The sequence below is a fragment of the Cryptomeria japonica genome, chromosome 6 (genome assembly GCF_030272615.1).
Source record: "Cryptomeria japonica chromosome 6, Sugi_1.0, whole genome shotgun sequence".
In the NCBI taxonomy this organism is placed as follows: domain Eukaryota; kingdom Viridiplantae; phylum Streptophyta; class Pinopsida; order Cupressales; family Cupressaceae; genus Cryptomeria; species Cryptomeria japonica.
The window spans coordinates 12,423,416-12,440,025 of NC_081410.1; the positions used below are offsets into that span (position 1 = coordinate 12,423,416).

A 16,610-nucleotide genomic window follows, 5' to 3' on the forward strand; every position below is an offset into this window, starting at 1 on the left:
GACTCCTCATACTTCTTTACAAGTGAAAAAAAGTTCTTTAATGGCAAGAAGAAACTTGTTTATTGGCATGAGAGAGTTTCCCTGCTGAATCCCAACACACAATGGCATGTTTTCAAATTTTATTTTAATGGAATCATAAAATGCCATACCAAGCTATTCAGTGATGTGACAAAGATTTGAAAAGAGAACAAAACATCAAACAGATGTTGAGATGGCCGAGTTGGTCTAAGGCGCCAGATTAAGGTTCTGGTCCGAAAGGGCGTGGGTTCAAATCCCACTCTCAACAATTAAAATTATAATTTTTTTCCAAATTGTTGTACCCATGATTAAAATTTAGCAATAGTAATGCCGTCTGATACTGTATAATAAGAAAAGCTTTCAAAGCGGGCATTTGGTCTAGTGGTATGATTCTCGCTTAGGGTGCGAGAGGTCCCGAGTTCAATTCTCGGAATGCCCCGCTAAAGATTTTAGTCGAGGAGGATTAGCTCAATAAAACACCTTTTATCGACATATAGAGAAGATTTACTGGAAAAAGATTGTAAACCAGAGAAGTAAAATAAACATGAAACAAGTTTTGTTTCGGAGGCAAATTCATCATCTTATCCAGCTCTTAGGATGCACTAATATGCATTAATGCATTCCAGTGGTCGATAGTAGTTTCCCTCCTTTCCTCAACACCTCAAAAGGGTGCACTAAGTGACTGGTACTTAGATTCTGGAGCAACAGAACACCACTTTCAGAGGATTGTTTTAGTAATTTGACTAAAATTTTCAAAGAAGTCGGACTTGGAGATGACAATGTTAATACTGTTTTCCAAATTGGAGGTAAGAAACGATTCAATGTTGTTCTTTATGTTTTTGATATTGCTCATAAGCTCTTTCAAAAAGTAGACAAACAGATACTGGTCTCAAAGTTCTGTTTGATCAATCAAGATGCCTTTGATGAACAAAATAAAGTAGTTGCCCAAGGAAGGAGAGTGGGCCATGAATACAAGCTTGAGCCATCTGCCAATTAATACTGGTGCATCGACAATTAGTCTCAAGTTTGACAAAAATGCAGTAAGTAGAGTCATGTGAAGCTTATTCTCTTGGAAAGATGATGAGGACTCCATTTCCCAAATAATTGAAAAATAGAGCAGCTGAAATTTTGGAACTCATTCACACTGATATATGCTGCCAAATCTATGGATTGTAGCAACTCATATCGATAATTAATCTTGGAGACTTTATTTTTTCTGAAGAAGAAATCAGAAATGTTTGTACTTATCAAAGTTTATCTCAAGAATATTGAAAATCAAACCACAAAGAGGTTAAAGGTCCTTCAAAGAGACAATACTGATGAATATAGTTCTAGGAAGTTTCAACAATATTGTGAAGAACTTGGAATTTCAAGACAGTTGAAAATTCCATGTAATCATTATTCACATGGAGTGGCTAAAAGGATGAAGGAGAATGTGCCAGAGCTATGTTAGAAGATAGAAAACTTCCTAGAGCATTTTTCTACTGTTGCTTATATTCAAGACAGAGTTATCTCTAAGACTTAAAATGGTCAAACTTCAGAGGAATTGTGGTCTGGTAAGAAATCTAGCTTGGAAACATCTCACACAGCAAAGAAAGTTGTATGTTTGAACAGGTTAATGCAAGTTTTCGGACTTACACAAAACAAACACATGAGGTTACTTTGTGACAATTAAACTTGCATACAAACTATCAGGGATCCCAAATACCATGGAAGAACAAAGCATACTGGTATTCAGTACCATTTCATTCAAGATCATGTAGAATTACAATCAAATTATAATAGAGTACTGCTCTACAGCAAATCTGGTTGCAGAGAAATTTACCAAATCATTACTGCAAATAAAATTTGAAGGTCACAGATTGCAGTTAGAAGGGTTGCAGACTAGATCAACTTAGAACAGTAGTTTTGACTGAGGAGTGTTAAAGTTGAATTCTTAACTGTTGTAGGAGTATTACAGTGATCTTATTGAAGTGATCTTGTATCTGTTGTAGGAATTTCAAGAGAGGAGTCTTCCTTCATGATTAGAAATCATTTTTTTTAGCTGTATTGAGCTACCAATCGGATCAAGTTATTGACTCAAGTGCAAAGCTTTTAGTATATATATTTGTCTAATCCATGTAAAAATCAAGTTTTATCAATATAATTTATCTCTGGTTTTTTCTTCTATCGACATTGTTACGTTGTGTAGTCAGATTCAACAAATCCTGGATCAGCATCTTACATTATATATATTGAAACAACTTACTTTCTTTTATTGGGCCTGCCAAATGCCCTGCGAGACATTTGTAGTTTAGTGATAGTCTACCCTGCCTCCAAGAAATGATGGGCTGCATTATATACAAATCCTAGGCAGACACAAAACACAAAAAGGTCAGATATAAACATCAGTAATAACAATTAATCTTTTATAAGCTTTGCCATTGAATGTTTTGCTAGTATGGATAGTAAGCTTTGCCTTTTATAAAGCCTCATCAATAAATCAAAAGACTATAAAATCAAAATGGCATTTAATCAACACTGCACTGCTGATGATTTTATGACTTGATTAATATTACATAGGTTTACAGGAATAAGTTAAGGAATACTTCACTCTGCATCTTAATTACATTAAGAAGACATTTAAGTTAGGGAACTTTTCATTCTTTTTCAAGAAAAATGAAAATATAAAGCTATTGTAGTAGTACCTTGTATTTATGTAATTATGATCTTGGGAGGCCTGTTGTGTTTCGTATTGACAACACACAAGTTGTACTTATCTTGAGGCAAATAAAAGCCTGGCAGGTAGTAATTGCACATCAGTGAGGAAATAAAATTGTAATGGAAAATTTTTGAAATCTATCTTGTTGGGGAATGAATGCGATAGAAATCAATTACAAAAACGTTAGTAAATCATTTTACATTATTTTATGATGCGATTCGGATACAGTTCTCAGAACATCGGCTCCAATGGAAATCAATTTAATTCAGAACAGAGATAAGAAACTGCATTTATTCTTAAAGCAGGTCTAGCATTCTTATGGCAACTCTGGAATTTACTTGGCCACTTTTATTATCTTGCTTGATGAAAATAGTGCAATTGCACTACAACAGGTACCTTGCCTGGTGGTTCTCACTGTTGGAAGTGGAGACACTCTGAGGGGGGGGGTGAATCAGAGTGTAACGATTTTCACAAGAATTTCTTCACAATTTGACAAACTTGCACAGATGAATGTAAGATGAAAGGCTAAACAAATGAGACTTAACACCTTAAACTAACATTGTTAACAATGCAAGAAATACATAATAAGACCAATAAAAAACTTGAATCATGTTTTTCAGAAAACAAAAAGTTTTTGATTCTTTTACAAAACATAGAACGAGTATTGCAAAGATTGCATCACATAAGTTTAAGCAAAACAGAGTATGAAATAAAGGAAGCAAAAGACATGTAGTATCAGAGCATAAACCAGTAAGACAAACTGAGACAAGACAGGGCACATAACACCATAGTTTTCATGAGTGGAAAACACTCCTGGGGTAGAAAAACCACTTGGTAAGATCCCTTATATTATTTCAAAGAGCACCAACTCAGTACACAAGATTTAGAAACCACAAGGCTTCAAGGAGCACCAACCCCTCTTTCTTATCCAATAGAAACATTCCAACTCAAGCTACAATCACTGGTAATTTTATGAATGCACTTAATTCTGCAGTCACAAAACCATCAGTGGTTGGAGCGAGTATATTTTACCAATCTGTACAAATGATTCTCTCTAAATGATTTTATCAACAATATTCTTCAATGCTTTGAATCATAGATAGAGAACAATAACATTCTTTTAAAGAAATTATACACTATTAGAGAGAAACTCAATCTCTGAACAACAAAATAATTTCAATCATTATAGCCCCATGTACTCTGCAACAAAACAGAGTAATACTCTCAAACCCTCGACTATCAAAAACTCTGATAGTCTTTTGTTATACACAGCACTTTTGTTTTCCTTTTTCAACAGATTCTTTGTCTTTCACTATTCACACCTCTCACCACGATTTCAATATATACTGATCTGTATTTAAACTGTTTTCTTCCCTAAACAAAAAAAAAACGTCTTCAAGAATAACCCTCATATAGGGTTACCAAACCCTTACGGGAATTTGCAAACTGAAAACAAATAACCGATTAACTGTGCAACGGAAAGAGAAGCTGAGAGATAAACTAAAGATGCTTAAATTTCCCAAATTTGACAACCAAAAATAAAGCAAAGTCTGTTTCCTTATTTCCATTTTTCATGACTAAAAAACCTGATTCGAAATACCTGAATCTTTTTAAACATATGAACAAGAATAATACCTGTAATACGCAACCTCATTGATAACTAAAAAAAAAAAAACTAACCAGAAATCCATTAAGCTCACTGTTAAGTCCACTCTTGCATCATTCTTTTCAACCAAACAAACTAACTCGAGCTCCTTAGCTAGAGCGGCGGCTGCATCTCTCATGGCGTCTAGGGTTTGAGACGGACTTCAAACTTGTTCAAAAACAAAATGAAACAAAAACGATGCTTCAAAAAAAACTTTTAATCTGTCGGTCACAAAGAGTATTCCGAAGAATGTGCTATTAGTCCGTAGACAAATTAAACACAATATTAACCAAAGATGCGGTTCAATAAATGCCAAGTCAGTGTTATTCATGTATCCGTGTCACCAGCCTGGCCCGAGAGAAAGGCGTTTTAAACATATAACACGTCAGCTAAATTCAATGTATCCGTGTCACTAGTCTGGCCCGAGAGAAAGGCTTTTTAAGAATATAACCACATGCTTAATACACTTGCCTCAAAATATGAAATTTAAGCAACACAACTTCTCCTTTTTATTTTCTTGTCATCGAGGACAAAAGTATCAAAGAGCAACACTCACTTGTGTGACCTATTAAAACTTCAATTTTTAATCTGAGGGGTCTAAAGTATAAATCATAGTTCCCAAACTCACCGCGAGTCATGCCAGTCCCAGTCACCGAGTCCGAGTGTGGGAACTTTGGTATAAATGCTCCATTATTAACTCTATTTTCTGCTTAAATTTAAGCAGTTAAGTGTTCCCATGCAACTTTAAAATTGTGACAAAAAGAATAATTTAGAATCTTTCCCTACTTTGGTGGAGCGGCTATTGTTTAGGAATTAAAAATAAGCCATGGAAGAAAAAGGGGGGCGGGAAATAAGCATGACTGCTTATTAACAAAAGTGCCAGGTGGCTCCACAATTTGCTCTCCCTCTTTTTTTAAAGATTTTATTTCTATTTTGTTTTTCAAATTTTAAGTGCACAAATTAGTATTAATATTATTGATAAGAAATTAAAATGCTTTATTTAAAAATAAGCAGCAAAGAAAAATATTCATGGAGCCAGCTGCTCAACAAATAATTCCTAAAAATATTGAACAGTGGCTGCTAGCCAAAATAAGCTAAACAGCCACATGACAACATGCTCTTATTATGTAGCAAAATCAGCTAATAGATCTTAGAAAGATCCGTATGATTACTCGAGAATTTCTCATTAAGCTGTGTTGTTTTTACTGTTTTTTTTGGCTGCAGTTGGGTTAACTAAGATTAGCTCTCCTTCCATTGTTTGGAGACGATCCCTGCTCATTTTGCTCCTGCTTTTGACTTTATCTGTGTTTATTTGATAAACTTAGTTTGATATCGACTAAAACCAGAAAAGAAAAATGTGCAAGACCTGCGATACCATTTAAGAATGTATTTTCAGGCTTATAAATGCTATGTAACAGTTGCTCAGATTACGCAATATACGGGGGCATTCCGAGAATCGAACTCGGGACCTCTCGCACCCAAAGCGAGAATCATACCACTAGACCAAATGCCCTTTGCTTCCAGTTTCCCTATTTTCTTGATTTGGTCAATAGAGAAATAATAAATGGTTTTCAATTTTGAAATCCTATACGTTTTGTCAATACAATAGTTGGTTACCCAGGTTCTTTTGGAGCAGGACCTTAATCTCGCACCTTAGATCAACTCGGCCATCTCAACAATTATGCTCTGTGTATATCTCCTAATAACAGCAAGAATTTTCAGCCAATCGGAAAGTAAACATTTAGATTCTTTTCACTTTTTTTTAATTAATGCACATCTTCACCTGTTTAAACCTATATCAAACTTGGAGAGAATTAAAGGCACTAAAACTGAGAGAAACTGATTGGCTGAATCTGGCGAATTTCATCACCTGTTAATTAATATTTAGTTCCCATACCTTGGGAGGAACTATTAATAAGGGGATTTTAGATTTTGAAAAAATGATTCATAATTTTATTAGAAATCGATCATTTTGATAAATATTATAAATTAATAATATCACATTTTCACAATTCATAGCTTGTTCTTTCACTTTCTGGAGTGATGGATCATGGAGTGTGATCCCAAACATTGATGCAAAGTGGTATTTAGTACCATTTTATTCAAGATTATGTAGAATGATCAATAATACTGATTTTTTATTTGAGAGTTCATTTGGGATAATATTCAATACAAAGGGATAATATTGAATAGAATGCTATAATTTTTTTATGATTCAACTGGGGCTTGAACTTTGGAACTTTAGTGGTCACAACACCACCACTTAACAAACACACTATTGAAAGAAGCCTGTCATTAAAGTGACTTTATAAAAAATGTAAACTTTAATTTTTCCAACAACCCCCTGAGGTTTACATTACAAATAAGAAAGAAAAACAACATGAACTGACTACAACAGTCCAACTGAAAATCTGCAGAAATATCATTCACCTAGTCTCCATAGAACACCCCAAACTGCTCATGTCAAGCAAATATCCTACCTAACCATGAAACTTCTTCAAAACACCCCAACTGCTCATGTCCAAGAAAATGTCTTCATGATTAACAGTACTTGTGAATTGAAACATACTCCATTATCCACAAGCATACTGCCCTATGAATTGAGACAAACTCTATTATTCACATTAACACAACCACCAATCAAGTGTGAATTGAGACTAGCTCAATCATCCCCAATAACACATTTACGATACTATGAATTGAAACAAACTCAGTGATATATAGGTACCACTCACCATGTCTACAAATTGAGACAAATTCAATTATCTATAAACTAAAACAACTACTACGCCCCTCTTGTTCCATGAAAGGACCCAAACAATAAGACTAATGTTGCTTCAATGAATCATCCCTAAGTGACAAACTATAATGTTCCCAAACTATTCAACACTAGTCATACGGTGGTGCACCAGCAAGGTCGTACGAAGTGGAGTGGAGGGGGGCTGTTGTGCGGTGGAGAGGTCGTACTATGGTGTGAGGTTGGGTGACCGTACGGTGAAGGGAAGTCGTACGGTGGTGTGGGGTGGAGGGGCGTACGGTGGAGAGGAAGGAGTGTTTGGTGGGAGTGTCGCATGGGGAAGTGAGGGAGGGGTCGTACGGGGAAGTGAGGGAGGGGTTGTACGGTGATGCCAAACAGACCGTACGATAGAGCACAAGAGGGTCGTACGGTGGTGGGGAAGGTGTATGGTGTGGCCAAAAGGAGGTCGTACGAAGGTGACAAGAAGGTCTTTCGGTGGTGCAGAGGTAGTGGTCGTACGGTGAAGCCGTACGTGTGGAGGATCTATCGAGTGGTACGGTGGTTCAATGGGTTACCTTCGGTTTCACAAATTGATCTTTTGCGCGCATACCAATTATTGAACTCTGAGTGATAACATGCATGTATACCATAAATGACACTAGAAGTAAAATTAGATTCAACAATGATAAGGTTCCAGATTGCCAAATCCGGAACAAGTACAAAGACAAAATAGGGTGAGAGGGAATCCCACTGAAACTGCACAAACCAAATAGGGAGGGTCTTTCACCTTCGAAATGGCGGTAACCAAAAATCCAACAGGAATTCGCACAAGACAAAAAAATATCAAAATTCACATACCTACCTATGATAAAGACTAACTCGGCCATATATATGGGCTCCGGGAAACTTCTCGAAGGGTTACAAACAAGCTAACGCGTCCAACTAAGACTTACCTAATCTAATTAAATAAAAGGGCTCGAAATATTTATTATTAAGTTTGGGGCCTTACAATAAAGTAATTAAATTTATTATTTAATTATATTGGGGACATTACAAATCCTCACCGCCCAAAAATTGCTTGCCCTCAAGCAATCCACCATCAAACGGTTTGCCCACTGCAAAGGTCCAGGGTCCCAAACCGAGCGCGAACACCAATATTCGTATCTAAAATCTCCATGCCGCAACATGACCATGTGCACGTACATCGAAGTAAGCGAGAAGAGTAAATATCCCTCCAGCTTCAGCCACTCCACTCTGATATAATTGTTGCCATGCCCGAAATCGCCAAGATCCCTTTGAAGCCAATCATCAAGCACATCGATACCTGGATCCCAAGCTATCATGTCATCTTGCCAATCAGTCATTTTCCCATGATGGTCTGGAATCTCAAAACTCATCTGCAATAGGTTCTTCTCATGTAGATGTCACTCCTGAAAAGTAACGCTCATGTCTGTCGCATGTTCTTCATACCACTGTGATGTTCCAAAATCCCTGGCACTCACTATGTTCTGTGGAATACTATGCAAACAAAATGCCTCACGAAAGAACCACTCGGCCACTTGAGCTGCCTGGTATCCGGTGGAGATGGAAAATAAATGGGCATACTTGGTCAAACGATCTAAGATGCAGTCCTTTCTTTGCACTAGGGGAATTTCGGTAATGAAATCCATCGAGATGCTATCCCATTTCTGGTCAGGGATTGGCAATGGTTGCAGCAGTCCAGCGGGTAAGGTGTGCTCAAATTTATTTTGCTGACAGGTGGAGCATTCCCGCATGTACTATAAAACGTCGTTCTCAAGTCCCTTCCAGGAAAACCTCTCCCAATCTTGTCTGTAGGTTTTCAAGTATCCCGGGTGTCTGACCAAGGGAGAATCGTGCATTTCCTTCAGAATCGTCTCCTTTATCTTAGACTCGGGCACCAGATAGATTTTGTCCTTGTAATAAATGATGTCGTCAACCACCTTATATCTGTCATCCTGCACTTGACCATCCATCAGCTCGCACGCGAATGTATTCTTGGAGTATTCAACCAACAGATGTTCCTTCCAATCAACCGAAATCTGGGATAGAGAACATATGGGAAGCCTTCTAGCGAGGATCTGACAAAGCTCTTGATGACTTCTTAACTCCTTCAACGCATCTATCAATCCTTCATTTGACGTCATGATTCTCCCGATAGGCTAGCGGAATCACCAGCTCTGATACCACTGTAATGTTCCCAAACTATTCAACAATGGTCGTACGGGGGTGCACTAGCAAGGTCATACGAAGTGGAGTGGAGGGGGGTTGTTGTGCGGTGGAGAGGTCGTACGGTGGTGTGAGGTTGGGTGACCATACGATGAAGGGAAGTCATACGGTGGTGTGGGGTGGAGAGGTGTACGATGGAGAGGAAGGAGTGTTCGGTGGGAGTGTCGCATGGGGAAGTGAGGGAGGGGCCGTACGGTGTAAGGGTCGTACGGTGATGCCAAACAGACCGTACGATAGAGCACAAGAGGGTCGTACAGTGGTGGGGAAGGTGTACGGTGTGGCCAAAAGGAGGTCGTACAAAGGTGACAAGAAGGTCTTTCGGTGGTGCAGAGGTAGTGGTCATACGGTGAAGCCGTACGTGTGGAGGATCTGCCAAGTGGTACGGTGGTTCAATGGGTTACCTTCGGTTTCACACATTGATCTTCTGCGCGCATACCAAATATTGAACTCTGAGTGATAACATACATGTATACCAGAAATGACGCTAGAAGTAAAATTAGATTCAACAATGATAAGGTTCCAGATTGCCAGGCCGGAACAAGTACAGAGACAGAATAGGGTGAGAGGGAATCCCACCGAAACTGCACAAACCAAATAGGGAGGGTCTTTCACCTTCGAAATGGCGGTAACCAAAACTTAAACAGGAATTCGCACAAGACAGAAAAATATCAAAATTCGCATACCTACCTATGACAAAGACTAACTCGGCCATATATATGGGCTCCGGGAAACTTCCCGAAGGGTTACAAACAGGCTGACGCGTCCAACTAATACTTACCTAATCTAATTAAATAAAAGGGCCCGAAATATTTATTATTAAATTTGGGGCCTTATAATAAAATAATTAAATTTATTATTTAATTATATCAGGGACATTACAGAAACCAACTCGAAATAATAGATGTAATGAAAATCTAATAAAATAATCTTAAGCTTGATATATTCTTTTATAATGTATGTTATACTTTATTGTTTTCATATTCCTTCAAAAAGATATTAGTTTCAAAGTTCTTTTTTATCAATCAAGAACAAAAGAAAGTAGTTGCCCAAGGAAGGAAAGTGGGCAATTAGTACAGGCTTGAGCCATCTGCCAATGATGGGCATGCTTATATTGCAATTGGTACTAAAATCAATGTTGAGCTTTGGCATCATAGGCTTGGTCATTTGACTTTCAAAACCATGCAAGAGATGAATATTGGTGCATCGACAATTAGTCTCAAGTTTGGCAAAAATGCAGAAGTACAGTCATGTGAAGATTGTTCTCTTGGAAAGATGATGAGGACTCCGTTTCCCAAATCATCGAAAAATAGAGCAGCTGGAATTCTGGAACTAATTCACACTGATATATGCTGCCATCGATAATTAATCTTGGAAACTTGTATTTTTTCTGAAGAAGTAATCAGAAATATTTGTAGTTTTCAAAGTTTATCTCAAGAATGTTGAAAATCAAACCACAAAGAGGTTAAAGGTCCTTCAAAGAGACAATAGTGATGAATATAGTTCTAGGAAATTTCAATAGTATTGTGAAGAACGTGGAATTTCCAAACAGGTAAAAATTCCATGTAATTATTAGTCAATGGAAGGGCTTAAAGGATGAAGGAGAATGTGCCAGAGATATGTTAGAAGATAGCAAACTTCCTAGAGCATTTTTCAACTGTTGCTTATATCCACAACAGAGTTCTCTCTAAGGCTTTAAATGGTCAAACTTCAAAGGAATTATGGTCTGGTAAGAAATCTAGCTTGGAAACATCGCAAGCAGCAAAGAAAAAACAAAGCAAGTTTGAACAGGTTAATGCAAGTTTTGGGACTTGCACAAAACAAACCCATGAGGTTACTTTGTGATAATTAAAGTTGCATACAAATTATCAAGGATCCCAAATACCATGGAAGAACAAAGCATATTAGTAATCAGCACCATTTTATTCAAGATCATGTAGAATTACACTCAAATTGTAATGGAGTACTGCTCTACAGAAAATCTGGTTGCAGAGAAATTTACCAAATCATTATAGATTGCAGTTAGAAGGGTAGATCAACTTAGAGCAGTAATTTTGACTGAGGAGTGTTAGAGTTGAAGTCTAACTGTTGTAGGAACATTAGAGTGATGGGAATCTAATTGAAGTGATCTTTTATCTGTTGTAGGAATGTTAAAGAGAGAATCTTCCTTCATGATAAGAAATCATTTTTTTTAACTGTGTTGAGCTGCCAATTGGTATCAAGTTATTGACTCGAGTGCAAAGCTTTTAGTATATATAATATTTGTCTAGTCCAAATACATATATTCTTAGACCAATTCCAGTATTCTTAAGGCGACTTTGCAGATTTGAAATTTACTTGGCCACTTACATTATCCTCCTTGATGAAAATAATGGAATTGCACTACAACGGGGTACCTTGTCTGGGCCTTCCGGGATCTGGTTCTCACTTACGTGACCTCCTAAAACTTTAATTTTAATCTCCCAAGTAGAACTGCTCCATTACAATTTATTATGTAGAAAATGGACTTTTCAGCTAATGGATGTTGGCAAGACTCGCATGATTACTTGAGACTTAAAAATACTACAGCGATCTTTCAAGGCACTATTGCACTACAACGGGGTACCTTGTCTGGGACTTCCGGGATCTGGTTCTCGCTTACGTGACCTCCTCCTCCTAAAACTTCAATTTTAATCTCCCAAGTAGAACTGCTCCATTACAACTTATTATGTAGAAAATGGACTTTTCAGCTAATGGATGTTGGCACCTTGTCTGGGCCTTCCGGAATCTGGTTCTCACTTACGTGACCTCCTAAAACTTTAATTTTAATCTCCCAAGTAGAACTGCTCCATTACAACTTATTATGTAGAAAATGGACTTTTCAGCTAATGGATGTTGGCAAGAACTGCTCCATTACAACTTATTATGTAGAAGTAGAAAACGGACTTTTCAGCTAATGGATGTTGGCAAGACTCGCATGATTACTTGAGACTTAAAATTACTACAGCAATCTTTCAAGGCACATACGGGGGCATTCCAAGAGTCAAACTCGGGACCTCTCGCTCCCAAAGCAAGAATCATACCACTAGACCAAATGCCCTTTGAATATGGTTTCCCTATTTCTTTGATTTGGTCAATAGAATAGTAAAAATGGTTTTCAATTTTGAAGTCCAATTCATTTTGTCAATACAATAGTTGGTTGGACCACGACCTTAATCTGCCATCTTAGATAACCTTGTTAAACATATATCAAACTTGCAGAGAATTAAAGCCACTGAAACTTGCCTGAATCTGTCGAATGGAATCACCCGTTAATGAATGTATAGTTCTTTAATGGCAAGAAGAAACTTGTTTATTGGCGTGAGAGAGTTTCCCTGCTAAATCCCAACACACAATGGCATGCTTTCAAAATTTATTTGAATGGATTCATAAAATGGCATACCAAGCTATTCAGTGATGTGACAAAGAGTTGAAAAGAGAACAAAACTTCAAACAAATGTTGAGATGGCCGAGTTGGTCTAAGGCGCCAGATTAAGGTTCTGGTCCGAAAGGGCATGGGTTCAAATCCCATTCTCAACAATTAAAATTATAATCTTTTTTCCAAATTATTGTACCAATGATTAAAATTTAGTAATAGTAATAATGTCTCATACTGTTCAATAAGACTAGCCTTCAAAGCGGGCATTTGGTCTAGTGGTATGATTCTCGCTTAGGGTGCGAGAGGTCCCGAGTTCAATTCTCGGAATGCCCCATCCTAGACTTTAGTCGAGGAGGATTAGCTCAATAAAACACCTTTTATCGACTGGAAAAAGATTGTAACGATTGTAAACCAGAGAAGTAAAATAAACATGAGATTGTAAACCAGAGAAGTAAAATAAATGAAACAAGTTTTGTTTCGGAGGCGAGGCAAATTCATCATCTTATCCAGCTCTTAGGATGCACTAATATGCATTGATGCATCCCAGGGATCGATAACAGTTTCCCTCCCTCCCTCAACACCTCAAAAGGGTGCACCAAGTGAGTGGTACTTAGATTCTGGAGCAACAGAACACCACTTCCACAGAGTATTGTTTTAGTAATTTGACTAAAATTTGCAAAGAAGTCGGACTTGGAGATGACAATGTTAATACTGTTTTCCAAATGGAGGTAAGAAACGATTCAATGTTGTTCTTTATGTTTTTGATATTGCTCATAAGCTCTTTCAAAAAGTAGACAAACAGATACTGGTCTCAAAGTTCTGTTTGATCAATCAAGATGCCTTTGATGAACAAAATAAAGTAGTTGCCCAAGGAAGGAGAGTGGGCAATGAATACAAGCTTGAGCCATCTGCCAATGAATACTGGTGCATCGACAATTAGTCTCAAGTCTGACAAAAATGCAGTAAGTAGAGTCATGTGAAGCTTGTCATCTTGGAAAGATGGTGAGGACTGCATTTCCCAAACCATTGAAAAATAGAGCAGCTGAAATTCTGGAACTCGTTCACACTGATATATGCTGCCAAATCTATGGAATGTAGCAACTCATATCGATAATTAATCTTTGGAAACTTTTATTTTTTCTGAAGAAGAAATCAGAAATATCTGTAGTCATCAAAGTTTATCTCAAGAATGTTGAAAATCAAACCGCAAAGAGGTTAAAGATCCTTCAAAGAGACAATGCTGATGAATATAGTTCTAGGAAGTTTCAATAATATTGTGAAGAACTTGGAATTTCCAGACAGTTGAAAATTCCATGTAATCATTAGTCACATGGAGTGGCTAAAAGGATGAAGGAGAATGTGTCAGAGCTATGTTAGAAGATGGAAAACTTTTTAGAGCATTTTTCTGATGTTGCTTATATTCAAAAGAGAGTTATCTCTAAGGCTTTAAATGGTCAAACTTCAGAGGAATTGTGGTCTGGTAAGAAATCTATCTAGGAAACATCTCACTCAGAAAAGGAAGCAGTATGTTTGAACAGGTTAATGCATGTTTTGGGACTTGCACAAAACAAACCCACGAGGTTACCTGTATATAAATTGTCAATGGTCCCAAATACCATGGAAGAACAAAGCATACTAATATACAGCATCATTTTGTTCAAGATCATGTAGAATTACAATCAAATTGTAATGAAGTACTGCTCTACAGCAAATCGGGTTGCAGAGAAATTTACCAAATCATTACTGCAAATAAAATTTGAAGGTCACAGATTGCAGTTAGAAGGGTTACAGACTAGATCAACTTAGAACAGTAGTTTTGACTGAGGAGTGTTAGAGTTGAATTCTTAACTGTTGTAGGAGTATTACAGTGATCTTATTGAAGTGATCTTGTATCTGTTGTAGGAATTTCGAGAGAGAGTCTTCCTTCATGATAAGAAATTATTTTTTTTAGCTGTATTGAGCTACCAATCGGATCAAGTTATTGACTCAAGTGCAAAGCTTTTTGCATAAATATTTGTCAAATCCTTGTAAAAATCAAGTTTTATCAATAGAATTTATCTCTGGTTTTTTCTTCTATCGACATTGTTACGTTGTGTAGTCAGATTCAACAAATCCTGGATCAGCATCTTACATTATATATATTGAAACAACTTACTTTCTTTTATTGGGCCTGCCAAATGCCCCGCTAGACATTTGTAGTTTAGTGATAGTCTACCTTGCCTCCAAGAAATGATGGGCTGCATCATATACAAATCCTAGGCAGACACAAAACACAAAAAGGTCACATGTAAACATCAGTAATAACAATGAATCTTATATATGATACAGCATTCTGCCATTGATTGTTTTGCTAATATGGATAGTAAGCTTTACCTTTTATAAAGGCTCATCAATAAATCAAAAGACTAAAAAATCAAAATGGCATTTAATCAACACTGCACTGCTGATGATTTTATGACTTGATTAATATAACATAGGTTTAAAGGAATAAGTTAAGGAATGCTTCACTCTGCATCTTAAAAACATTAATAAGGCATTTAACTTAGGGAGCTTCTCATTCTTTTCCAAGATAAATGAAAATATAAAGCTATTATTGTAGTAGTACCTTGTATTTATGTAATTATGATCTTGGGAGGCCTGTTGTGTTTCGTATTGACAACACACAATTTGTACTTATCTTGAGGCAAACAAAAGTCTGGCTGGTACTAAAAGCACATCAGTGAGGAAAAAAAATTGTAATGGAAAGTTTTTGAAATCTATATTGTTGGGGAATGAATGCGATAGAAATCAATTACAAAAACATTAGTAAATCATTTCACATTATTTTATGATGCGATTCGGATACAGTTCTCAAAACATCGGCTCCAATGGAGATCAATTTAATTCAGAACAGAGATAAGAAACTCCATTTATTCTTAAAGCAGGTCTAGCATTCTTATGGCAACTTTGCAGATTTGGAATTTACTTGGCCACTTAAATTATCTTGCTTGATGAAAATAGTGCAATTGCACTACAACATTGTACCTTGCCTGGTGGTTCTCACTTGTGTGACCTATTAAAACTTCAATTTTTTAAATGCTCCATTATAGCTTCACTTATTATATAGAAAATCAGCTAATCGATGTTGGAAAGACCCGTATGATTACTCGAGAATTTCTCATTAAGCTGTGTTGTTTTTACTGTTTTTCTTGGCTGCAGTTGACTAAGATTAGCTCTCCTTCCATTGTTTGGAGACAATCCCTGCTCCATTTTGCTCCTGCTTTTGACTTTATCTGTGTTTATTTGATAACCTTAGTTTGATATCGAATAAAACCAGAAAAGAAAAATGTGCAAGACCTGTGATACCATTTAAGAATATAAAAATACAGCAGCCTTTCGTTTTCAGGCTTATAAAAATGTTATGTAGCAGTTGCTAAGATTACGCCATATACGGGGGCATTCCGAGAATCGAACTCGGGACCTCTCGCACCCAAAGCGAGAATCATACCACTAGACCAAATGCCCTTTGCTTCTGGTTTCCCTATTTTCTTGATTTCGTCAATAGAGAAATAAAAAATGCTTTTCAATTTTGAAATCCTATTCATTTTGTCAATACAATAGTTAGTTATGTTGGAAGTGGATTGACTCTGAGAGGGGGGGGTGAATCAGAGTCAATAATCAATTTAACTCTCTTTAATTTTTTCTTACTTTGGAAAACTCTTTTAACACACATATGACACCCTAACTTGTATCGAAGCATGCATTTCTGATTAAACAATATATATAATTGAGTAATCTTGATATGCTTCTTATTGAACTTGTCAAAGCATCAAATTATGACTGGTAGAATTAATTAAAAAACAAAGTGACCAGCATAAAGAATTAAAAT

At 36.8% G+C, this 16,610-nt stretch overlaps 6 non-coding genes across 6 annotated transcripts; 4 read left to right on the top strand and 2 right to left on the bottom strand.

The window, feature by feature from the left end:
• The first annotated feature begins 205 nt into the window (after positions 1 to 205).
• Positions 206 to 286, top strand: TRNAL-AAG (transfer RNA leucine (anticodon AAG)). The gene has a single exon. It is a non-coding gene; the product is annotated as a tRNA-Leu (tRNA).
• Positions 287 to 385: 99 nt separating this feature from the next.
• On the top strand, positions 386 to 457 carry TRNAP-AGG (transfer RNA proline (anticodon AGG)). The gene has a single exon. It is a non-coding gene; the product is annotated as a tRNA-Pro (tRNA).
• A 5,348-nt stretch (positions 458 to 5,805) lies between these two features.
• TRNAP-UGG (transfer RNA proline (anticodon UGG)) lies at positions 5,806 to 5,877 on the bottom strand. Its single transcript has one exon. It is a non-coding gene; the product is annotated as a tRNA-Pro (tRNA).
• A 6,945-nt stretch (positions 5,878 to 12,822) lies between these two features.
• Positions 12,823 to 12,903, top strand: TRNAL-AAG (transfer RNA leucine (anticodon AAG)). The gene has a single exon. It is a non-coding gene; the product is annotated as a tRNA-Leu (tRNA).
• A 100-nt stretch (positions 12,904 to 13,003) lies between these two features.
• On the top strand, positions 13,004 to 13,075 carry TRNAP-AGG (transfer RNA proline (anticodon AGG)). The gene has a single exon. It is a non-coding gene; the product is annotated as a tRNA-Pro (tRNA).
• Positions 13,076 to 16,174: 3,099 nt separating this feature from the next.
• Positions 16,175 to 16,246, bottom strand: TRNAP-UGG (transfer RNA proline (anticodon UGG)). Its single transcript has one exon. It is a non-coding gene; the product is annotated as a tRNA-Pro (tRNA).
• Between the last annotated feature and the right edge of the window lie 364 nt (positions 16,247 to 16,610).